The following is a 26,197-nucleotide window of genomic DNA, read 5'->3' on the forward strand; positions in this document are numbered from 1 at the left end:
ATCATCAACATATACCACAATTTGTTCAGCCATTCCCCAATTGAAGGACATCCCCTCATTTTCCAATTTTTGGCCACCACAAAGAGTGCAGCTATGAATATTCTTGTACAAGTCTTTTTCCTTATTATTTCTCTGGGGTACAAACCCAGCAGTGCTATGGCTGGATCAAAGGGCAGACAGTCATTTATCACCCTTTGGGCATACATCCATTCTATTCTTGAGAGTATGATTAACATTATGAATTTTTCTATTTAGGAGAAATTTATTAATTATCTCTCATATTCTGGAAAGAGCTTTCTACAAGGCACTGGAAGACAGAAGGTCTTAGCTACTGAAATACTGCCTTTGTGGAGTACATACTCTAGTGTTACCAAACATTCAAGCATCTAGAATATACAATAAATTAGCAGTGCATGAGGTACTTATTTCAAGGTTCTTTTAGAAATAAATTACAATTAGGAAGAATTTATATGTGTATTTAAAAATTTGGGAAGGACAAATGGCCTATTTGAGTATAGTGTTATTGAATGATAGTAGAAATAATCTTCTCCCTGTGGTTTTGCTACTCTCTGGGGGTGGGGGAATGACTTTGGGCAAAGCCCTTGCCTTCTCTGCGCCTGGTTTTCCTCATTAAATGAAGGAGTTAGATTAAATATAAGTAATTTCTAAGGTTATTTCTAGCTCTAATAAAATATGACCACCAGAAGAATGGGAGTCACTTGTTTTGGGTATTGGGGATTTTTTTTGTGTGTGTGATCTTGGGTTGCTATGACCTCAAAACATCATCACCTTGTGGTCAGCCTCCTGGTGATGAGCCAGAATTATGTTGGAGGAAGAGAGGGAGCTAAATGGCAATCGGGGAAATGTGCAATGCTTCCTGCTTCTAAATAGCTTGCTACTATAAAAGCCAGCCCAATTAACAACAGTAATTTCCTGGGGTTTCTCTATTCCTATGAATTATGGATCATCATGACCTTGGAAGAATTGTGAACATATCCTGGGTCATAAGGAAAGTGCACCATGTTACCAACAAGCTTTGTTTGAGAAATTGCATAAAGGACATAATTAAGACCAGTGTGCCTGTGTGGAGACTAAAGTGATTGGTGTATTGATAATCTCTGTGAAAGAATAAGAGAATGGTCTACAGTGAGTGAATGTGGTAGAGCCTATGTAAAAGGTAGACTAGAAAACATGAGAATTACTCAAAGTGAGAAGGGTTAGAAGGATGCGAGTGTGTATCAGAGAAATACCAGGTCAGTCACAATGGGAACCACTTCAAAATAGGCAAATTCTCATTGCTGAGAAAAGCTGTTATCTTTAGAACTAGTCCTTTGTTATTCAGTCATTTCAGTAGTGTCTGACTCCTTGTGTCCCCATTTGGGGGTTTTCTTGGCAAAGATCCTGGAGTGGTTTGCCATTTCTTTCTCCAGATTATTTTACAGATGAGGAAACTGGGCAAATATGTTGCCTGGGGTCTCCTAGCTAGTAAGTGTCTGAGGTTGCATTTGAATTCAGGTCTTCTTGACTCCAGGCTTGACATTCTATCCACTGCACCAATCCTTTGTACTGATGTAAAAAATTAGTATATTGCTGAATAGTATTAATCATGTACAGATTCCCAAAACAAATATCTACAAATATCTGTTATTTATTAAGAACACTTTTATACTTACTATATTATTACTAATTGGATGACTGATAGGATTCACTAATATGTTAACATTTACATAGTTCTTAGAGTTTTGTAAAGAACTTTATGTATATTTTCTCATTTGATCCTGACAACAATCCTGGGAAGTTCATGCTGTGGTTATCTCCATTTTATCAATAAAGAAACTGAGGCTAAGAAAAGGTAAGGATTTTCCCAGGGCTACTTGGCTAATAACTATATGAGAGTAGATTCAAACTCATGTCTCTGTAATTCTAGGTCTGGCACTCTTCATGCTATGTCATCTATCTTGCTTATTTATTCAACAACCATTTAGAAAGAATCAATTATGTGCAATAACAACAATAGGGATAGTTAGGCAGTACTGGGCTTGGAAATCAAACAAACTCATTTTCCTATGTTCAAATCTGGCCTCAGACAGTTACTAGCTGTGACTGTGGCAAGTCACTTAACTCTGGCTCAGTTTCTTCATCTGTAAAAGGATGTGGAGAAGGAAATGGCAAGCTATTTCAGTATTTTTGCTAAGAAAACTCCAAATAGGGTCAAGAAGAGTTGGACATGACTGAGAAACAGCTGAATATTTGTAATAAAAGTGTAAATCTTGGCTTGTCCTGCAAAACCTCTCTCTCTTCAAGTCTCTACCACATATTGTGTAAGGCCCCATTAGTAGTTGCTAGGGATATAGATACAAAATGAGAGTCACTCTCATAAAAGACCTTATATTCTACTAGGGAGATAGAACATATATCAGGATGTGTTTGCCAGGGAAGGGAACTTTAGTTTAGGGCTTACGAACAGAGCTGCATAGAAGAAGATCATTGCCTTTCCACTAGCCATGGTAATACTGTTATACCTTGAGCAAAAAGTGAAAAGAGGTTCAGGGAGTATGGACTGGGTGGTAACTAGGATGGTAAGATGCCTTTCTTTGGAGGCGAGATTCTGGTTGTCTGGTGTGTAAGCTACATGACAGGAAGCTTGGTTTGGGGATCTGGAGCTGTCTACCAGAGAGAAATGAGTTTGAATTAACATCTAATATTGACGGCTTTGTCCTAGGATAATTCCCAGAGTCTTCCTAGGGGTTAGGGCACTAGCAGAGGTGATGATCTTTTCATACAGGACGTGGTCATTGTTCAGGGTTAGAGTAGCTAGTAGATACTTGAGCAGGTTTGCACTCAAATCTTCTTGACTGTCCAGCACTCTCTCCACCTGAGATTCTCAGCAGGAGCACATGAGCTATCTTTGTCTCTAGCTAGCCTGTGTCTAATTTCATTCATACATTTTTATGACATCCTTTATACAACGTTTCCTGTGGAGTTCCTGCATTATAATGTGTTGCAATGTGCTTATGTACACTGTGAGCCTTTGTTACTGTTAAAACATGGTGTATATCCTAACTTTAAAAATTGCAGTTAAATAACCCATGCTACTCTGTGCTACATACTGATCTGCGATGCCAACATTCCTAACTGTCAGCCTTGAAAGCCCCATATTTTCATTATGTAAGGCATAGATATAACTATAATTGCAGTTCATGTGGCACCCATAGGTCCAGCTGTGTTTTTTGGAAATTATTCTAATTGGATCTTGGAACTTGAATTGATGCTGCTGTCAGTGATAATCGTGTTATCATTAGCCCAGGCTAGTCACATTAAATAAAAGCCCTAAGCATTAAAAGCCTGGGAAACAAAGGACAATAGAAATTATAATAAAAAGTACATATTATTAAGAACTCTTCCAAGATCAAAACAGGCACCTCTTTTTGTGTGGCTTATATGCTAATTGCTAATCATAAACGAAACTATACCAACCTTATATAAAAACCTTGCCCATTTGGTTGCCAAGTGGTTTTTTTTTTCTTTTTAAAACCCTTTACCCTCTGTCTTAGAATTGATACTAAGTATAGGTTCCAAGTCAAAAGAGAGGTAAGGGCCAGACATTTGGGGTTATGTGACTTGCCCAGGGTCACACAGCTAGGAGATGTCTGAGGCTAGATTTAAACCCAGATCCTCCTGATTCCGCTGTGCTATGTTCCCCCCAACCAGATATAGTTGATTCTGCTCTCACAGCATATCTTGGCTTTTCCCCTTTGCCTCTTGCAAACTCATGACTTTCATCATTAATTCAGGTACTTATTACCTTATTGCAATAGCTTCCTCCATGAATTTTCAGCACTCTCTCCTTCTTTTGTCTATTCTACAGAGAAATTTGCCAAAATGATTATCCAAAAGGGCAAGGGTCACTGTGTCACTCTCCTGATCAAACCTTAGGGGCTACCCATTGCCTCTAGAATCAACTCTGTCATGAAAGCCCATTACCATTTAATACCAACCTATTCTTGCAGCATCTGGATTCATCATTCCCTTTTACAGTCTGTATTCTGTCTAATCTGGCTTTTTTGCTGGTCTTCACATTTTACCTAAAACATTCCATCTCCCAGCTTCCTTATGCTTGGAATAGATGCCTGTTTTAATTCTGCCTTTTAGAATTCCTAGGCACTATACTTAAAAAACAAACAGACAAAAAAAAAACCAAAACCCAACCCTTTCCTTCTGTTATAATATCAATTCTAAGTCAGAAGAATGGTAAGGACTAGGCAATTGGGGTCAAGTGACTTGTCCAGGATCACACAGTTAGGTTGTATCCAAAGCCAAATTTGAACCCAGGTCCTCCTGACCCCAAGATCTTTCCACTGTACTATCTAGCCATCCTTGGTATTATACTTTCAATGTTTACTTCAAGGAACACTTTTTATTTGATGTCTCTCCACACTCTACTTCCTACCTGTTCCCCCCCCCCCCCGCCCATCACCTTGTATTTATTTTGTATGTATTGTGTATATATTTATATACCTAATCACCCCTCTTCCCCTGCCAAATGTAAGCTTCTCAAAGGCATGGGCTGTTTCACTTCCCATCACATTCGTAAAGAATTATCCTTGTCAATGTTAAATCACGGGTTATGTTGGGTTGAACAAGTCCCAAATGAAATATTTCTCTAGTGTGGATTTAATTTAATAAAGGTAATAAAAATGGGACTTCTAGATGAAGTCGTAGCCTGGCTCAAAAAATGTTCTGAGACCATAGACTATAGCCCAAACCAATAGCCCAACTGTATCAAGCATCTATAGCCCAATGAAGTCAGAAGTAAAGTAAAAAAAAACCACAACACAAAGACATACAGGAAAGCAACTTATATTAGGTGAATAATTGAAACATTTTCATGCAAAAGACAGTATTTTTACTATTGAGAACTATAAAAATGTACATGAAGAATTACCATTTAAAATCAGATTTATATTTCGAATCAAAATATATGGAAGAAACTAGTTTCTGTTCTTTCACAAAGGTATTCTAGTTTGTTCATTCTTCATTTCAAAGAGAGCCAATGACATTGCAAGGTGATATCTTGATTTGAGAGAGATTTGGCTATAAGTGAGGCAGAGTTGCACAAAGTCAGTAGTCTCTCCTGAGAGTCATTGAAATCCAGTGGCAAGACAAAAATTAGGATGACTGCTGATGGCCTGGTATGCTGTGGATGACCATGGTGTATTAGATGTTTAACCAAGCAGTAAGTGATCTATGGTACCGTCTCATTTTATAGCCACTGGAAAAAAATTATTCTTTTTTTTAAACCTTTACCTTCTGTCAGAATCAATATTGTGTATTGGTTCCAAGGCAGAAGAGTGGTAAGGGCTAGGCAATTGAGGTTAAGTGACTTGCCCAGGGTCACTCAGCTAGGAAGTGTCTGAGGTCAGATTTGAACCTAGGACCTCCTGTTTCTAGGCCTGGCTCTCGACTACTGAGCCACCTAGCAGCCCCTGGGTGGGGGGGGGAATTATTCTTGAAAAATTCCAATTTCCACCTGGGAAAGTCTTCACATACCTGGGAGAGACATCCTCCTAACTTATTAGCAGATTTGAATACTGCCAGCTACCCTCAACTTGGTGGTTTAACCCATCTGCCAAGACAGTTTTATAGGGGTGTGGCTGTTGTGCTTGCTTTAGCTATTTGGAGTCACATGTGAGAGTTAGGTGACAGATAGACCCCAAAGGTATATGAGCTGTCCTAAAAGGGCACAGCAAGTTCTCCTACCAGATTTTCTTCCTGAAAATCCCTTGCACATTTGAAAAATTGCCATTTTAAATCAGATTTATATTTGGAGTTGAAATATTTTTTATCACAGTCTAGAGCAATATAAGAAAGACTAATTTCTATTTTTCTGAAAAGTTTTTCTTATACTTAATACCATCTTAATAGTTTTTTCATATTCTAAGGGATCTGTCATATTACTGAGAGGGCATTTTTTTCAATAATACAACTCCATCAATTAATCAGCAAGTATTATAAATGCCTACTATACCAAACATTGTTGTAGGACCTAGAGAGAATAGAGACAAAAATGAAATGGCATCTACCTTTGAGGAGATTATATTCTATTGGGGAAATAATAAAATGCATTTATACAAAATAGCTTCCATTTTTGACATTGGGAGTATTCCTTAATTTCTCTTGAGATCTTAAAGATACAAGTAGAATGTACTGGTATACATCATTATCCTTTGTTCTTGCTACTTGTAGGGCCTGTTTTCTTGATGCTGCATTTCTTTGATAGCATACTTCGCCCTGTTTATTTTTCATAATTCCTTATTATGTGTGTTGGGCTGCTTTATGTGGTACCTTGGCCTTTGGTTGGTTTTTAACTTCAGTTCATTGGGCACTGTTGTGGTCTATGTCTTAGGACCATGAAGAATTATAATGTTAAAAAATTGGACTTTTGCTTTCACTACATAAAAATTTTTGGAAAAAACAACTTTCCTCTTTGTCCTACTGCACTATGACAGATGTTTGGAGTTATGAAGAACTTGAATACTTATTACCTTTTGTTTATAGTAAACTTCATGAAAAGGACAAATTAATGTAGAGATAAGATTGTAGGAGCATGAAAGAGAGGAAATGAATTTATTAAAAGTTATTAAGGTGAACTTTCCAATCTCTAAATATTTCAAGAGTATATTTAAATATAAATAATTGGTATGGCATTAGCAAGATTCATATCTAATCATTAAGGCAAGACACCAACCCCTTTGGAACAGCTACTAACCACTGCTGTTTAGTTACTTTGTACTTGAAAATAATATTTGATTGCTCTAAAATTTCTCCAAAAAATTCTAAGACTTTTCTGTACTTTAGGCTATCGCTCCCATTATTTCAAATTACTGAGAACATAAAGTATAAAGGGTGGCATGCATGTGTGTGTAAAGAAGCCTGGGTTTGGTATTGTTCCTTATAAAATGATTTTATAGTGTCAGTAAAGTAGAATATCTGAAAATTGCATTTAGTTCTCTTGAGTGGGTAAAACCTGTATGGTATGTAAGTTACTTTTTGGTTGAACATTTTACAGTTGCAGATACATTGAGAATTGTTTGAGTGCTAAATGTTGAATGGATTAAAAATTAGGCAGTTTTGGCCAATGGCAGGCTAAGAAAAAATGGCAAGTTGTTCATTTTATGTGTGGTTTTTAAAGTTTCTCATTTAATTGTACCCCATGATTAAGTAATTGTGCTCTCAGTAATGACTGTAACTTTAATCAGTTAACTTTTGTCAAAAGGCTACATATGGTCCCTAATACAAATACCTTTAATATTTACTGTATTCATATGTGATTTATTCTAGTTTTGCACTATATGATAATAGGGTTGTACATATCTTTTGCAAGCTGACCTGTGGACTGGGAAGCCAAGGGTTCTTCCTGACTGGATGTGGTGACTTAGACAAATTAATGATGAATAGGAGACAGCTTTTGTATTCAACTCATAGCACTGGGTTTCACAGAGAAACTGCTCTCCCTTTGGCTGAGGCTTGGCTTTATTTTATACCCTCATGATCACACATCTACTTGGCACACAATTTCATTCTCAACATACATGTTTCCATAGAACCAAACAACATATCCAAAGCCCAAGGAGATAAGTCTATAAAGCATTGTTGCTAAGTGCAAGGTCAGAGTGTAGAATCAACATGACACAGATTTGCCAGAAGTTTTTATGCCTAGAAAAGAGGGTCCTATCTAAGTGGGTATATAAGAATCCTTAGGTTTAAATTTTGTAAGTAGGATTTCCTGGTAATATTTCTGGGGGGGCCAGAGTGAGACATCTGCATTAATTCTGCAAGCATGTTGCTCTCATCTATTTTTCCTGGGGCTAAGTAAGACTAATAATCATATCAATTCCAATAATAAGGGGATGTTAATAAGGACAGCCACTTAGGGGGGTTTCAGTGGGTGTTTCCATCCTTCATGGGGCTGCTTTGCAGTCCCCGGTTTCCATGTGTGACCGTGTCAAACAGTGTGGTCTTTGATGGCTCCCGGCCTGTTTCTACTGATGATGTCTATACATCAACATTATTTTTTTTGAAAAATTTAAATTAATTAATTTAGAATATTTTTCCATGGTTACATGATTCATGTTCTTTCCCTCCCCTCTTCCTACCCCTTCCCGTAGCCAATGAGCAGTTCCACTGGGTTTTACATGTATACACAAACACTATTATTCATTGTTAAACTATGTGCCATTAGTTATCATTTTAGTTTGTGAATGTTTGCTTTACATAAAAACTTCCAAGTGTGTTAATATTTATTACCCTATGAACACACTTCTAATAAAGAAAAATACTTGACTATTAAGGTTTTTGGAAGAAAATTGTTATGTGTTAGAACCATTCCAAAGTATTTCTTTCTCTTTTCAACCTTCCCCCCACCTCAACACAGTGTAGCTATCTTCACTGAAAAGGTAGAATCCATCCTTAGCTTCCCACTTCTGTGACTGAAGACTTTATAGACTTGTACTTTTTTTGTTCCTTCCTCTTTTCCTTTTGTCCCAAAGAAGTGACTTGAATTCCTGGTAAACTTAACCCTCTACCTTTTCCTTCTCTTTTCCACCAATATTTCCTTTTCTTTTACCTGGAATATTCCTTTTCACACTGATTCCTTGCTATCTGCTTAGAAACCATTTTTAGATCTCTCCAATTCAATGGTAGTATTTTCTTGGCATTTCTGTCCCATCTGCTTCTTCCTTTAAACTGCTAAACTTCTTGAAAAAGCAGTCTTTAATTATTGCTTTCACCCCTTAATGACTACCTACTCTTTAGCCCTTTACAATATGACTTATTTGCTATGACTGTGTGACCATGGGCAAGTCTTTTAATATCTTTGGGATTCAGCTTCCTCATCTTTAAGTCGAATGATTTGAACTAGGTAATCTCTCTGCTCCTTTCTGTCTCTATAAATCAGTGAGCCCTCCATTATGGCAGAGCATAGCCTGTGTGGAAAAGAGAAATAATATGAGATAAGACTAAGCCAATTTTCTATCAGATTGTGAAAGGCCTTGAATGCTAGGGAGAGGAACAGGAACTTTATCCATAAGCCAAAAGGGAGCCTACTGAAGATTTTTGAGCAGAGGAGTGACTGCCAGATGAATACATAATAAAGATTATTCTGTCAGTAGTATGAAGGATGAATTAGAGATCGCAGACTGGAGGTGGGAGGGAAAAGCAGTAGTGGGGTGACAGTAGGAAAAGAAAGTAAGGAATAAATGGTCTACCATTTTGTGGAGATTTTGTGGAGATGGTGGTCAAGACTTTCTAACTAATGGAGTATGAGAGCTAAGAGTCAGAGATAATACTAAAATTAGGGATGTGGGAAATTAATATGTTGGTGGTGTTGCTGACATAGATAGTTCAGTATGAAGGAGGAATAGGTTAAGTGGAAAAGGTGAGACATAGAAGTGGATTTGTCCTGTAGACAGTTGAAAAGGTGGGCCTGGAGGTAAGGGCAGTTATAAAACTGTGTATACCTTTTGATCCAGCAATACCACTATTAGTTCTGGGCACAAAAGAAATAATTAAAAAAAGGAAAATGATCTATATGTACCAAAATATTTATAGCAGCTCTTTTTACGGTGGCAAAGATTTGGAAATTGAGGGGATACTCATCAGTTGGGGAATTACTGAACAAATCGAGATGTATGATTGTAATGGAATACAATATTGTGCAATAAGAAATCATGAGCAGGATGCTGTCAGAAAAACCTGAGAAGATGTATATGAACTGATTCAAAGTTAAATGAGCAGTACCAGGAGAACCTTGTACATAGTGACAGCAGCATTGAAAGGATGATCAACTATGAATGATTTAGCTATTATCATCAATAGAGTGGTCCAAAGCAAGTCTAAAGGACTCATGATGAAAAAAGCTAACTCCAGAGAAAGAATATAATGGAATCTAACTACAGATCAAAGCATACCATCTTTCACTTTATTCTCTTCATGATCATGTGTGTGTGTGTGTGATATTTGTCTTCTTCCACAACATGGTGAATATGGAAATATGTTCTGCATTATTGCATATGTATCATCAAATTGCCACCATATGAGGGAAGAAGAGGTGGGTGAGAGGGGCAGAGAATTTGGAGCTCAAAATGTTAGAAAATGAATGTTAAAATTTATTTTCACAGATAATTGGAAAAAATAAAATACTACTAAAAATTAAAAAGAAAGCAGTTTCAGTAGAAGGAGCCTTAGGTAGTAAGAAGTGGAAACATCATGTTTATATAAATTTTTTAAAGGATTTTATAACTAAACTAGGTGAGTAGAGAAAAAGAGGAAGTTAGGCAATTAAAAGATTTCATTTTTTTGGCCTTGTGCTATTTAATATTTGACTTGAAATAAAACAGAGACAAAATCTTTATCAAATTTATAGATGATAAAGTGGGAGGGAGAGTTGACACACTGGGTTACAGAGGCAAGATTAAAAAAAAAATCTTGACAAGCTGGGACATTGTACAGAATCAAACAAGTTGAAATTTTGGATTTGATAAGTCAGTCTCCTAAGTACATGGCTAGATTGCAGATTGTCTGATCTGGGGGATGTGAGTAGGCTTTAAGATCGGTGTGAATCATCTGTGAGATATAGGAGCCAGGAAACTATTGTGATCTTAAGCTGCATTGAGAGGTAGAGTGTCTGTTAATGAATAATATGGATGTGTTAGTCCTATTGCCAGAGCACATGTGGCCTCTTTTGCTTCATCCTGGGTACCACTTTTTTTTTTTTAGAAAGAGTAAGCTAGTGAATATCTAGAAGAAGGCAACTATGATGAAAGGACTCAAGCTTAGGCCATATGAGAATCAATTAAAGAAATGGAAGATTTTTATCCTGGAGAAGAGGAGATAGGGGACTTGCTAGTTGTCAAGTATTTGGAGGGCTATATTAAGTAGGAGGGAAATTTTTATGCTTGGCTTCAGAGAGACGCAGGGTGTTGAATTGGTTCTCATGTTGAAAGCAATCCAAAAATAGAGCGGGGTATCTTGGGAGTTAAAGTTCCTCCTTACTCTAAGTCTTCACAATTTGTCAGGTATGTTCTAGAACTTATTCTCCTTTGCTAAATATTGGAAGTTCTTCACAGCCTTCCTCCAACTTATCTTTCCAGCTAAATAAGCATCACCTCTGCCCTGTCTCCCCAGATACTTTGTGGTCCGGTCAAACTAGGCTTCTTGCTCCTTCTCACATTTCACCTACAATATTCCATTTTCTATCTCCATATCTTTGCCCTGGCTTTTCTCCATGCTTGGAATGGATTCTCTCTTGACCTCTAGCTCTTAATACTACCTCCTACATGAGGCTTTTCCCTCTCCCTTCCAGCTCCTAGTGCCCCAAACCCTCAAATTTTATTATTGTTTAAGTCTTTTCAGTCAAATCTACCTCTTTGTGACCCCATTTGGGATTTTATTAACAAAGATATTGTAGTGGTTTGCCATTTCCTTCTCTAGTTCCTTTTTTAGATGAGGAAACTGAGGCAAACAGGAATTAATGACCTGTCCAGAGTCACACAGCTAGTAAGTACTTGAAGCTGGATTTGAACTAGGGACTTTATAGCTCCAACTCTGGTACTCTATTCACTGTGCCATTTAGCTGTCCAAATCTTCAAATTATATTTATATTTTGTTTAATTATATTTTGTTTATATGTTTGTGCATTTTATATATATTTACATGATCATGTTTGCCCCATTAAATGTAAGTTCCTTGAAGCAAGAACTATTTCACTTGTCTTTGTATCTCTACCACCCAGTACAGTGCCTGTTATCCTGGTACCCAGTTGATGTTTAATAAATTCTTGCTCATCATTCTTGTTCTGATATGGTTTGGACAAGACCAGGCAGTCCCTGCCAACTCTGAGATTCCTTAATGACTAGGGATACTTGAGTGTGCATATAGACAGATGGTAGTAAGCCAGTAGTAGCAAGGTAATCATTAAAGATGTATGAGAAAGACTTGGCAAAAGTCAAGGATGCAGGTAGTGGAATTAGTCTTAGCATGTAGCCGAGAAATCCTCTAATGAAGGCATTCCCTTTGGATGGTCTCCGTCTTATCAGTGAAAGAGGAGAGGCTAGGCTGCTTAAAAGTGGTGGTTTGAGATACCTTTTGGTAGTATTTAGCTCCTGCATTTTTCTGTTTGTCTTATTCCTCCCCCCTCCTCCCCCTCCCTTTTTAGCCCAGATCTGTTCTTTCACTGATGCAGGGAACTTCTGGTAGGAAAGTGACTACGATTTATTGAAGCTCCCACCATTCATGTAGATTGGATACATTCCCATAACTTAAGTCTGGAGAGTTGGCTAGGTGAGGGACTCTGAAATGACTTGTCCATTCATAATATGCTTCAGAAGGAGAATTAGAACCTTGTTCTTCTCTGATTCCAAGGTCAACCATGTAGGCATTCTTTCAAGCTGCCTTTCGTGATTATACCTATTCATTAAGCTCCATGAGGTAGAGACTGTCTTGATTGGCAGATAATACTGAATAAATGGGGGTCAAATGAATGAATAATACATGACTAGGAGATATCTTCCCCACAAATTTTAAAACATTCTATAAATCTTAGCTATTATTATTATTATTATTATAAGGAGGAATTGTCTGTATTTTAATGTTGCTGATCAAATTCAAGGACTGCCTTTAAAATTCATAATAATCAAAAATTTGGAATAGAAAAATGGAATTTCACAATTATTAAAAAAAGGAAAAAATTTTGCTTAAATTCCTTTTTTTTTGACTTTTTTCTGATATTATTTTATTTTATTGCATTTTCTTTTTCTTTTTTTTTAATTTGGCCAATTTCAAACATTATTCCTTGGTTACAACTTAAATTCTTTAAATTTACTTAATTGCTTTAGAGATCTGCTGGCCTAAAGGTTGACTTCTTTGCCTTTACCCTGAGAAGTAATAAGACCCCATTTTTACATGAAATTTGCAAAACCATCACCCTCTCCATATGCATATGCCACATGAAGAAGAGCACTAACATCCTGCCCCATTCTTGGAGCCTGGAGGCATTTCTTGCTGGTCGTTTCTAAGTATTGCACATTCATGGGCTTGTATAGTTGATAAAGTCTGACAAGATCATAGTCTTAAGCAAATACGACATCAACTATGATTTATACGGAAGATGGAGTAGGTTCTAGTCCCCAATAAATGTTGTAAGGGTATAGTAAATTTAGCAGCAACCAGTAAAGTATCATTTTCCAGCCACATGTATTTGAAACTATTAAAATAGGAATGCATTAAAAATAATTTGGCTACATACAAAGATCTTTTTTTTTCCTCTAGCAAACTTGGTCTGTGGGTATTTCATGATTGTTTCCAGTCTGTGTCCACTGTCATATTTGGAGCCAGTTATAATAGGATTATTCCTAGGCTAGCAAATGTATATTTGTGGAGGTCCTAAACTAGGTCTTCAAAGTGTGCTCTCCTTTCCCCTCCCCTTTTTTGTTCAGTATTCCAAGAAACAATTCACAGATTTCCTTGGGTTATTCTGACTAGCATAAATCCAAAAACAATTTTAGATAAGGGGTGTTCCTGTCTGAGAAAGATACAATGACAATTTCCATCATCTCTCACCTCTGCCTTGAAAATGATAAAAGTAAAATATAGTTATAGTGGGCTTTCCTTTCTAGGATAGATTGAACTTTCTGGCCACTGAGGTCTCTTCATAATCTAAATTGAAAAATTTTGGAGATAGCAGGTAATTTGCCACAATAATTTATTCTTCTTAGAGGAAAAAATGTTTCCAAGGATGAAAAGCTTAGTCTTTCATTTAATTATTGAACTAATTCTGAAATATTTAATGCATTCTATCTCTTTGTATTGACAATTACATAGTGTTTAATAAGAATATTTTTCAATCAACAAATATTTAAGTAGCTCCTACTGTGTGACAGGAAGTATAAGTTACAATTATTAGAGGAATATGGCACTAATCAGTGGATTGTGGCCAGGGAAGGGAGTTTCGGTCTAGGTCATCCCGTGGATTGTGGGTAGAGACATGGAACAGTATACTGACATGCCCTTTCTAGTAAAAATCATAGTTTTGATTACTGTTTCCAGAGCAAGAGGGAAACGTAAGTAGCAGAACAGATGGCAAGATGCTTTGCTGGTGGAGGGCTGAATGCAAAGAAGCATGTCCTAGGGCTAGCTAATTCAGAGGGATGGTGTTTTCTCATTACTAATCATGCATTCCAAATCAATAGTTATTTTGCTTTAATTTTAGTTTTAAGGTTCATGCCTCCTAATGAGATGCTGGAATTTATAGTCATGAATTACAATTTTTTGTTAAACTATAAATATTAATCATTCAAACCAGGAGAGGAAATTCTATTCAAATAGTGGTTTAGGAAGTTGCAAAGAAGCTAGGTTTCTCAAATTCCCTAAAAAAACCAAACAATGGAAACACCAAAAAAGAAAAATAGCCAAGACCACACATAATAATAAAAATGTGCCAAAAAAGAAAATAAATGAAGAAATTCAATATAATTTAAAAATACTATACCATTAAAAATACCATATATACATATATACTAGAATACTATTTAAAATACTATAGCATAAAAATACAGTATATAATTTTTAAGAATATTCTATATAATTCTATCATGAAAACTGAAAGTGATACATTACAAAAATGATGAGCTCAAGTAGATGGATAATACAGAATTATTGAATTAGTTTAAACAGTAATGGTAAGTCAATTTCCAAGAGGAAATGAAGAATTTCAGAAAAATTTTAAAATCATATTAGGAACTGAACCAAGAATAAAAATAAATTAGAACACAAGAGAGTAAAATGATCATGATTTAGAGAATAAAAATAAAAACCCCCAAAGAGTAGAAAACCTAGATGATAAATAGAAATAGCCTAAAACATTTACTGTAGCTGTATAAGAGGGAAAGACCAGAAGCAATGGAATGATTGAATTTTGACAAGCTATCTCAGGAAAAGAGGAAATGGAACGTCAGCTGACTTTGGGGGATGTTATGGAACTTTTCAGCCAAGCTCAGGAGGGGGGCATTTAGAAAGCTGGAGGAGGTTCTTGCTTCTGGAGCTGAAAGAAGGAACTGACCTTTGCTTTGAAGATACCCATTTTCTCAATCCTTTTGCCTGAGCCATAGAAGATCTTATCTTTCAACTGGTGACACTTAGGATAAAGAAGTTTGTTGCTTAGGGGAACCTCAAAGCTTATCCTGAAGAAAGACCCTGGTTCAAATCCCCCAGATCTGTATAGGAAATAGCTAGGGATTTCCTTTTCCCTCTGTCCTTATTACCCTTCAACCCTTTATACCTTAAATAAATAGACATCTTGATTTTAATAGAGACTTAAATCAGATTCAATGTATTAGGAGGGGAACTCCAAAGAACATCATTCAAGAAAGGAGGGCTAAGAGGAAGTTTACTTACCCCTTTTAGCCCAGTCAGAACTGACTCCATTTGTTATCAGCCCAACTTGGGGGGAAGAGGAGGAAGGAAGTATTTATTCCCCAAGTAGCTGGAACTTTGGTTCCATCTTCAATTTCCCCACTAATACACAGCCCAATATAAAATCATAGACATTTTGGAAAAAATTAAGAAGTACATTTCCAGAAAAGTAAAATATTGTTGAGAGAACTAAAACAAAAATTTTCAGATATAAGTAATAGATGTGATGACTCAGAATATAGCGTCTGGCTATCAGGAATGATACCTGTAACTCATAAGAAGCTTGTCATTATTAGGGCAGTTAGAAGGAGACTATAGAGAGAGGGCATGAGTATGAATCAATTTTTTTGGGGTGCTGCTATGCGTAAAAGTTTTTAACCCACATGGAAACTGAAAAATGAACTCTTTAATAGTGCTTGGATGAAAGATTATATATATATATATATATATATATATATATATATATGAGAGAGAGAGAGAGAGAGAATCGTTTGCTGTTATCTTTTTTTTAAACCTTTACCTTCTGTCTTGGAGTCAAAGTCACACAGCTAGGAAGTGGCTGAGGTCAGATTTGAACCTAGGACCTCCCATCTCTAGGCCTGGTTCTCAATCCACTGAGCTACCCAGCTGCCCCCTGTTGCTGTTATCTTTGATAGAATCTTTTAACATTTTTTACATTTTCTGAAATCTGGATATAGCCAGTGCAGTTATCCCAGATCAATGTATTGTGCTGGATAGCCTCAGTTAAAAAGATCTACTTGGTGAAGTGAAAAAAAAAACCTAAATAGAAAAAAAAGTTAAACATAATAAGATTTGTGATTGATATGAAGAAAACAAGCCAAACTAAGGACTTTTTTTGGATTACTGATTCCTTTTCATATGCACTGAAGTAGGGCAGATTCTGATCTTTCTAAAAGGGGAAATTCCATGTGAGTAGCAATTATTGAATAGATCTCAAGATGGAATTGTCCCTGAAAACATGAAGCTGTTTGTTGGGCCATGGATTAAATTATTTAAAAAAAAAGAAGAAAGAGGCAGCTAGGTAGAAAAGTGGTTAGAGCACCAGACCTGGAGATAGAAGGTCTTGGGTTCAAATGTGATCACAGATACTTCCTAGCATTATGACCTTGGGCAAGTCACTTAATCCCATTTGCCTAGCCCTTGTTCTTCTGTGTTAGGGTTGTTATTAAGAGGAAAGAAAGGGTGCTTTTTATTTTATTTTTTTTTAAGAAGAAAAAAGAATTATCTGGTAAAAAAATGTTTCTGGATGCTTCATTTGTGAGAGGAGAACAGTGACAACAGCCTATATGCCCCATTTAAGAGAATAGATTGAATAAAATATGATAATATAAATGTAATGGAATATTATGGTGTTGTAATACAGGGAAGAATACAGAGATATATGTACATGTATGAAGTGATACAAAGTGAGATTGGTAGACAGGACAGCTTATACATTGCTTATTAACAACAAAGAAAATAAGAGAATTGGGATTTATAAGTACAGATAGATTTGAAGAAGGAATTGTACAAATATTGTGCTTGTCAGATTTTATTTTGTTAATATATGTTATTGTGTGTTCCCCCTCCTGCTCCCTGTTATATGGCATAAAGGTACAAGTTTTGGTTTTCTTTGTAGGTATTTCCTATCTTTGCTTCTGTTGTGGATTTGTTAGAATTGGCTGTAAGTGTTGTGTTTATAGTAATAATATATATCGGAAAAAAGAAACATTCATTATCCTTTCAATATGACTATACAAATCAATTGTGACAATATTTTCTACTTGGTGCTATTTTAGGGGATCTTCAAGTTGGTCATTTCTAGCCAGGCATCTATTTGCAGTGTAGTGGTAAATTACAAATATTTCAACTGGGAAAATTAATATCTATGATTACTCTAAATATTTTTTTCTAAAAACCCTTACCTCCCATCTTAGAATCAATACTGTGTATTTTTCCAAGGCAGAAGAGTGGTAAGGGCTAGACAATGAGGGTTAAGTGGCTTGCCCAGGGTCACACTAGGAAGTATCTGAGGTCAAATTTGAACCCAGGACCTCCCATCTCTAGGCCTGGTTCATCTACTGAACCATCCCACTGACCTCCTAAATATTTTTAAATGAATGAAAAAATATTTAATAATTCCTTTCTGTTTACTAACCGTTATGCTGTGCTGATGACATAAATACAAAAAGAAAGGCAGGGGTTGGTTGCTAGTTGGCTCAGTTGATAAGGTGCCTGGAGTTGAGAGGACTTAAGTTCAAATTTGGCCTCAGACATTTCTGGTTGTATGAACTTGGGCAAGTCATTTAGCCCCAACTGCCTAGCCCTTACTGCTCTTATGCCTTTGAAGACAGATGTAAGAGGTAAGGTAAAGGCTAAAAAGAACAAAGGGTAGACATTCCCTGTCTTCTTAATGAGCTTACATTTTAATAGTATAAGAATTCTTTACCTTTTTTATGCCATAAACCTCTTTAGCTGCATGGGGAAGTCTATGGATCCTTTTTCATAACACATTTTTTAAGAAAAAAAAATTGTGATGGAAGAAAATCCTAAATTTGTAGTAGAGGTTAGTGAAAATAAAGATGTAACCCCCTTCCTCCATCTACTTTCAGAGTCCCAAAATGCTAGGAAGCCAGGTGCAGAATCCTTGTAACAGGGGTAAGATAATATATATGGTGGAATGTTGGCCAAGGAATTGGGTATTTTGTTCACACAAGTTACAAGTACGAGGGGCATTTGATTAATATGTCTTAACTTGTAATTGTTTACTACTGGATCTATGATCCAAAGAGATCATAAAAAAAGGAGAAAAGATCTACTTTTACAATAATATTTCTAGTAGCTCTTTTTGTGGTGGGAAAGTTAAGTGGATGTTCATCCATTGGGGAATGGCTGAACAAATTGTGCTATATGTTGGTGATGGGACACTATTGTGTTATAAGAAATGATAAGCATATCAATAAGCACATGAAAAAGTGTTCTAAATTTCTTATAATTAGAGAAATGTGAATCAAAACAACTCTGAGGTATCACCTCACACCTAGCAGATGGGCTAATGTGACAGCAAAGGAAAGTAATGAATGCTGGAGGGGGTGTGGCAAAGTTGGGACATTAATGCACTGCTGGTGGAGTTGTGAATTGATCCAACCATTCTGGAGGGCAATTTGGAACTCTGCCCAAAGGGTGCTAAAAGACTGTCTGCCCTTTGATCCAGCCATAGCACTGCTGGGTTTGTACCCCAAAGAGATAATGAGGAAAAAGACTTGTACAAAAATATGCATAGCTGCACTCTTTGTGTTGGCCAAAAATTGGAAAACAAGGGGATGCCCTTCAACTGGGGAATGGCTGAACAAATTGTGGCATATGTTGGTGATGGAATACTATTGTGCTCAAAGGAATAATGAACTGGAGGAATTCCATGTGAACTGGAACAACCTCCAGGAAGTGATGCAGAGTGAAAAGAGCAGAACCAGGAGAACATTGTACACAGAGACAGATACACTATGGCACAATGGAATGTAATGGATTTCTCTACTAGTAGCAATGCAATGATCCAAGATAATTCTGAGGGACTTATCAGAAAGAACACTACCCACATCCAGAGGAAGAACTGTGGGTGCAGAAACACAGAAGAAAAAGAACTGCTTGATCACATGGGTTGATGGGGATATGACTGGTGATGTAGACTCTAAACGATCACTGTAGTGCAAATATTAATAATATGAAAATTGGTCTTGATCAATGACACATGTAAAACCCAGTGGAATTGCACATTGGTTATAGGAGGGGGGTGGGAGGAGGGGAGAGATAGTACATGAATCATGTAACCATGGAAAAATATCCTAAATTAATTAATTAAATAAAAAATTTTAAGACAAAAAAAAAAGAAATGATGAACAGATGGGTTCAGAAAAAGATCTACCTGGATAGAGGTAGATAGAGATAGACACAGAGTGAAGTAAGCAGAGCTGGGGGAGCATTGTACGCAATGACAGCAATATTGTAAAATGATCAGCTATGAAAGATTTAGCTACCCTCAGCCATACAGTGATCCAGGACAATTCTGAGGGACTTAGGATCAAGAATGCTAATACCTTCAGAGAAAGAACTGTTCTAGATGGACTGCAAATCAAAGCATACTATCTTTCACAGAAGTTAATTGATGGTTTCATTTTGCGATTTTGGTTTTTTTATGAATATTCTCTTACAACCGTGATCAATATGGAAGTTTGTTTTGTATGATAATACATGTATCACCCAGGTCAAATTGGATGGAAGGAAGGGAGGGAGAAAATTTAGAGTTTATAATTATAGTAAACATATGTTAAAAATTGTTATTATATGTAATTGGGAAAATAAAATATCATTGAATAAAAAAACCTTAAAGAACCTTTAAAAATCTTCATGACTTCCACATTTCTTACAAATAAACCATATCAACCCTCCCCCCCACACCCCCACCATTTGTAATTGTTTGCTATTTTGTCCCTTATGGTCTTAGGAAGAGAAACTTCATTGGACCATTAGTTAATTTTTCTACAAAGAAATCTCATCATCTAGATCAAGTTGTCAAAAGTAGTCAAGGGAGCCATAGGTAACCTGTACAACTTTGAATAAGAATGTGTGGATGGATGTTAAGGAGGTTCTTGTCTTACTGTTGTTCACACTCGGCAGTCTTTGGACCCCACATATACCATTTTTGTTGTTTAGAAAAAATTCAGAGGTTGCCTATGTTGCTTAATCAAATGTCAACAAATGGGTAATCCCTAACTCAAGATCAACATTGTCTTCTGCTATGAGAACAGGAGGAAAGTGTTCAGCATATTGGATGGAACCCCTTGTTTTGAAGTTATTGAAAGACATGAATAGAAGTTGCACAGGATGGGTGGGCTTGATTGGATCTCTAACTGTTGAAGAAGTTGAGTTGGAGAGTTTAAGTGACTTGTGTAGGATCACATAGCTAGCAAATGTCTGAGGCTGAATTTGAACTCATCTTTTTGACTCCAAGCTTAGCACTCTTAATTTGTCACCTTGATGTTCTCATTCTCATGGATATGATAGGATGTCATGTGGAAGTGGGCATTTATGTTGCTGGCATGTATATACTGGAGTAATGGGGAGAATTACAAAGAAGCATATACAAAGAATGAAAAAAATTCTGAAACATTTAGAACTAACCAAAAATAGAATCAATTGTCTTAAATCAATTGTCTTAGTGGCTTTCTTTCACTGAAGATCTTTAAGTAAAGGCTAGGTTCAAGATTTGGATATATTGTAGAAAGAACTTTTATGGGCTGGGAATTCTACTATGTGGCTTCTGAAGCTTCTGAGATTCTGACAGGACTGTTAAAAGTTTTTTGGAATTTCAAAGAATGCTTTTAAAAAAGATGATTTCTTTAAATGAAACTTGACATGTTGAAAAAGAAAAGAAAAATGGAAAGGAACTGCCAAAGTTTTGGCTATATTTTAAAGTGCATTTAGGATTTTGGATTTTGGTTGTTGCCCTTTTTACTGGAGATGAAGCATTTTCTGAGATCAAGGATAACTTGATAACATGAAACATTGTGGAAGAAACTTATTTCAGGTAGAATTTTTATTTAAAAACATATAAAATCAAAATATGCTATCTAGCTCATTGAGGTAAATACAAGCACAACAAAATATTTTCTAGCCAAGTAGATTTATGTTTATGCTAATTTTTTTTTTGCTGTTCCATTGCTAAAAATGAATGGGAATATAAACCAAATGCTTAGAGTGGCTTGATCATGTAATCCTTTTGGTTTGAGTAGTTTAAAAAAAAAGTAGGTTATAAGAAATTCTAGAAGTCTGTGAAATTACAGCTCTGTAGTCAGCTGATCTTGTTCAAACCATCCTTAAACTCTACTTTACCTCCTTGAGTACAAAAGATGTATGTGAGATTATTAGGCAGGCAGGCATTTTTCCCTTGTAGAAAAATACCTCTCTTTGAAAAAGAGATTATATTTTGTAATCAGTGCTACTATTGTATGTAAAAGGAAAAAATCTGGTTTCAAGGAATAGTCTAATAGATCAGTTGTCAAAGTGTGGCCCATTTCCCCCTTCTTCCACCAAAGATACTTTCAGGAGGTCTGTGAGGTCAGAGCTATTTTCATAATAATACTAAGGTGTTATTTGCTTTTTAAAATCCTCATCCTTTTTCTCCATTACATTTTTGTGTGAGGTCAGGTTTTCTTCATATACTTTAATCAAAACAACATAGCAACAGAATGAATGCCATAATAGAGAGAAGAATCCAGTTGTTTTCTATGAAGTCAGATGTTTAAGAGATTTCTAAAAAAAATGTACTGCTATGCCTTTTTAAAATAATTATTTTTTTAGAAAATATAGTTCTTATAGAAATATATTATAACTTGTAGTGTGCTTATTGTTATTTTTAAATGATTAATAAATACATTAACATTTTATCAGCTTTAATTTCCAATATGGTAATTAAAAATTGGTAATTGGTAAATTACCAATATGGTAAAGCTCTAAAGGAGCTAATTATATTCAATCGGGGAATTCACCATTTAAAAGAAGACTGGGTGTCCCAAAAAAACCCTTGTGCAGTTCTTTGTTCTTTGTAAATTTTCAGCATGTCTTCTTTTTTTTTTAAATAATATTTTATTTGATCATTTCCAAGCATTATTCATTAAAGACAAAGATCATTTTCTTTTCCTACCCCCCATCCCCCATAGCTGACGTGTGATTCCACTGGGTATCACATGTGTTCTTGATTCGAACCCATTGTCATGTTGTTAGTATTTGCATTAGAGTTTCGTTTAGAGTTTCTCCTCTGTCATGTTCCCTCAACCACTGTAGTTGGGCAGTTGCTTTTCCTCGGTGTTTCTACTCCCACAGTTTGTCCTCTGCTTATGAACAGTGTTTTTTCTCCTAGATCCCTGCAGATTGTTCAGGGACATTACACCACTACTAATGGAGAAGTCCATTATGTTCTCTTGTACCACAATGTGTTAGTCTCTGTGTACAATGTTCTCCTGGTTCTGCTCCTCTCGCTCTGCATCACTTCCTGGAGGTCGCTCCAGTCTCCATGGAATTCCTCCGCTTTATTATTCCTTTTTGCACAATAGTATTCCATCACCAACATATACCACAATTTGCTCAGCCATTCCCCAATTGATGGGCATCCCCTCGTTTTCCAATTTTTGGCCACCACAAAGAGTGCAGTTATGAATATTTTTGTACAAGTCTTTGTGTCCATTATCTCTTTGGGGTACAGACCCAGCAGTGCTATGGCTGGATCAAAGGGTAGACATTCTTTTATCGTCCTTTGGGCATAGTTCCAAATTGCCCTCCAGAATGGTTGGATCAGTTCACAACTCCACCAGCAATGAATTAATGTCCCCAGTTTGCCACATCAGCATGTCTACTTTTGCCTGAAAACTCTTTGGGAAATCTCTGCAAGATTAAATCTGCCTGCTACTCATCTCTCATCAGTTCACTTTTGCCCCCTAATTGTCTCTTCTTCTGAGCATAGCTATGGGCTTGAGGCTCTCTATTTATTTATTTGTTTATTTTTAAGCCCTTACTATATGTCTTAGAATCATATCAAGTGTCAATTCTAAGGCAGAATAGTGGTAAGGACTGTGCATTTGGGGGTAAGTGACTTGCCTAGGGTCACACAGCTAGAGACTGTCTTGAGACCAGATTTGAGCCCAGGTCCTTCCCAGACCAGATCTGGCCCTTTATTCACTGAACCTCTATTTAAAGAAGGATCTCAGCACAGTTTTTCTCTACATTTCCCAGCAGCTATTCTATTTTTTGACCTCTCTTACTCTTCTGTCATACCCTTGCTTTATCCTGCCTCCTTTTTAGCTTCTTTTTGTGGGTTTTTCTCCTTATTGGACTGTAACCTAAAAGGGCAGGGGCTGTCTTTGTCTTTATTTGTATTTGAACCCTTAGTGCTTAGCCCAGTGTCTAGCACATAGCAGATACTTAAATCTTTGTCGACTGTATGCAATTCAGGTATTAAAGCTTAAACTACACTTAAGACTTTTGGGGATATTTAGTGTTTAGAAAGTAAAAAACTATCCTAAGAGTACCTCTCTTCCTTTAAGATACAGCTTAGGCACATTTTCCCATAGCCAGTCTTTCCTGATTCCTTGACCTGCTGATCCTTTTCCTCCTAAACTTCTTTGTATTTAACTACTTTGTCTATGCCTATACTTATTAACCTTATATTGTATATCATTTTCTACATACTTCTTGTCACCTCTCTTGGAAAGGGAGCCTCTCACGAATAGAGATTGCTTCATACTTTATACTTGGATCCCTAGCACAGTGCTTAGCACATGGAAGGTGCTTAATAAATATTTGTTGATTGATTGGGGCAGGGAGGATGCAATTTGCTTTTGGACTCTGTAATGATGCCATTAACTACCCTTTCTTTGAGATGGTTACTGAGGTCTTCCATTACAGATAAAAGAATCTTCCTAGATCTTTTATGGAATGGTCATGGAAAAGCAAATTGTTCTCAGGTATCCCATGTCCTTATTCCTTTATTTTATTTTATTTATTTTTAAAACACTTACCATTGTCTTGGAGTCAATACTGTGTATTGGCTCCAAGGCAGAAGAATGGTAAGGGCTAGGCAATGGGGGTTATCCTTATTTCTTTATAAGAACATACCTCTTCTCATATTGAATTCTACTTCCAGTGATTCCTCATATTCTTCTGTTATTGAGATTTCACTAAAATAAAATGCATTCAGATCCACTAGGGACCAGTGTTCTTGTGGTCACTGCTTGATTCTGTGCTCCTGTAAGCCTGTGTACTGACTGCATGGATGGTCAAAGTATGCCCAAGTTTGTTGCTTCCAAATTCTTGCATATATTTTGAGTAGGCTGGCATTGGTTCTAATCAGTGCTGACACATGAGTGTTATTGGATGTGGACACTTCAGAATCACAGTGTCCACTTTCCTGTTGATACCAAACTTCCTTAAGAAACTTGAAGCTCACCTCAATGCATCCTCCCTGTAGATAGTCTTTATTATTTATTATACCAAGTATAAGCTCTTCATAGAATTTAAAGGTACTTTACTAAAATGTTTCTCATACAATGGTTGGAAAATAATAGTGACTTGAGATTCACTGTCTGAGAGAAAGGTGCAGTCAGTCCACATTCTCAGTTTTTATTATAACCTCTTGGCAGGATCATATCAGTTGGGTTGGACTAGACCCATAAGGAACTGTTGATGAGGTCAAGGTTACTGTTCCTATTTTCCAGAGTGACCTTCTTCCCTGGATCTTTCTCCATTTTTCAAAACCAGCTGGGGAGATTTTATTTTTTCTATTTAGTTTTATTACTTTTTACAGTCATGTATAGTGAAGCAAAACAAATTTCTACACTGGTCATGTTTTCCCCTCCAATCCCACACCAAAGTTTCAATCTGTATTTTGAGTTCATTACCCCTCTATTAGGAGGTACATACTACCAGTTTGTTGAATTTAGTGGAGTCATGGCTGGTCTTTATATTGATCAGCTTCCCTCCCTATCTTCTTTCCCTCAGGCAAAGCACAATCATGAGCTCTTATCCTTTTTTCTCTTCTTTTAAATCCCTCTTCTAGATCTATCTGCTTTAGAGTTTGTTTTGCTTAGAACTGATTCCCCCCTTTGTCAGCTCTCCTTCTAATTCCTCCCTGCCTCACCTTTTCCTTTCCCCCTTGATTCCCTGTTAAGGTGTTCACTCTACTGTGTATATATGTGTGTGTATATGTGTTCTTCTCTCCTTTGATTGATTTAGATAAGAATGAGGTTTCAATTTTGTCAACCACTTCCCCTTTCACTTCACTTGTATAATAAGTATTACTTGACTACCTCAATTATGTGAGATAATTTCCCCCAATCTTCCTCTTTCTTCTTCCACTCTGGTGTATTCCTTTTTCCATCCTTTTTCATTCTTCTTTTAAGATCATTATAACAGAATCATTCCCAGGGCCTCTGCCTAATTAGATTCCCTCTTTGATTCCGGATAATGAAAAAGTGTAGAGGGGACATATGTATCATCTCTCTAAAAATAGATTGTAAACAATTTATCCTTATTTAGACCTTTATGATTATTCACTAAGGATTATTTTTTCTATGATTCTTTTAATTTCTGTGTTTGTATTTCAGTTTCGTCATAGCTCTGGTTTTTTAGTCAGGAATGCTTGGAAGTCTTCTATTTCATTAACTCTTCTCCCTTCCACCCCCCACACCCACCCTCTCAGGCTCTGTTGTAATATCATATTTTAGGTTTTTTGTATTTTTATAATGCTAACTGCTAAATCACAAGTGAGCTTGAATTCTTTTTGGGTTCTTGCAGTATTTTTTATTTTATATGGAAGCTCTGGATTTTGGCTATAATATTCCTATTCATTTTGTGGGTTTCTTTTCAGAGGTGTCTGGTGAATTTTATTTTCCACATTGCCTTCTGGTTTTCTTTTGTGACTTCTTGACCTCAGATGTCTAAGCCCCTCCTTTTTTTCCTGCTTTACTTTCAGATTCTTAAGTTTTATCCCCCAGGTCAGTTGTTTTTTATTATTGCATATCTTATATTTTCTTCTCTTTATTTTCTTTCAACTTTGTTGACTCATGGAGTCATGACCTTCTATTTGGTCTATTCTAGTTTTCATGGAGTTTATTATTTGGGTAAGGCTATGAAGTTCTTGTGTCAAGTTGTTAATTCTCTTTCCAGTTTTTATAATGTA

At 36.4% G+C, this 26,197-nt stretch overlaps 1 protein-coding gene across 2 annotated transcripts in view; it reads left to right on the forward strand.

Moving 5' to 3' along the window:
* The window catches only part of WWC2 (WW and C2 domain containing 2), a 253,145-nt gene that overhangs the window by 43,163 nt on the left and 183,785 nt on the right, over window positions 1-26,197 (forward strand). The gene's annotated exons all lie outside the window — the stretch shown is intronic.

Source organism: Monodelphis domestica, chromosome 6 (genome assembly GCF_027887165.1).
Source record: "Monodelphis domestica isolate mMonDom1 chromosome 6, mMonDom1.pri, whole genome shotgun sequence".
NCBI classification, from domain to species: domain Eukaryota; kingdom Metazoa; phylum Chordata; class Mammalia; order Didelphimorphia; family Didelphidae; genus Monodelphis; species Monodelphis domestica.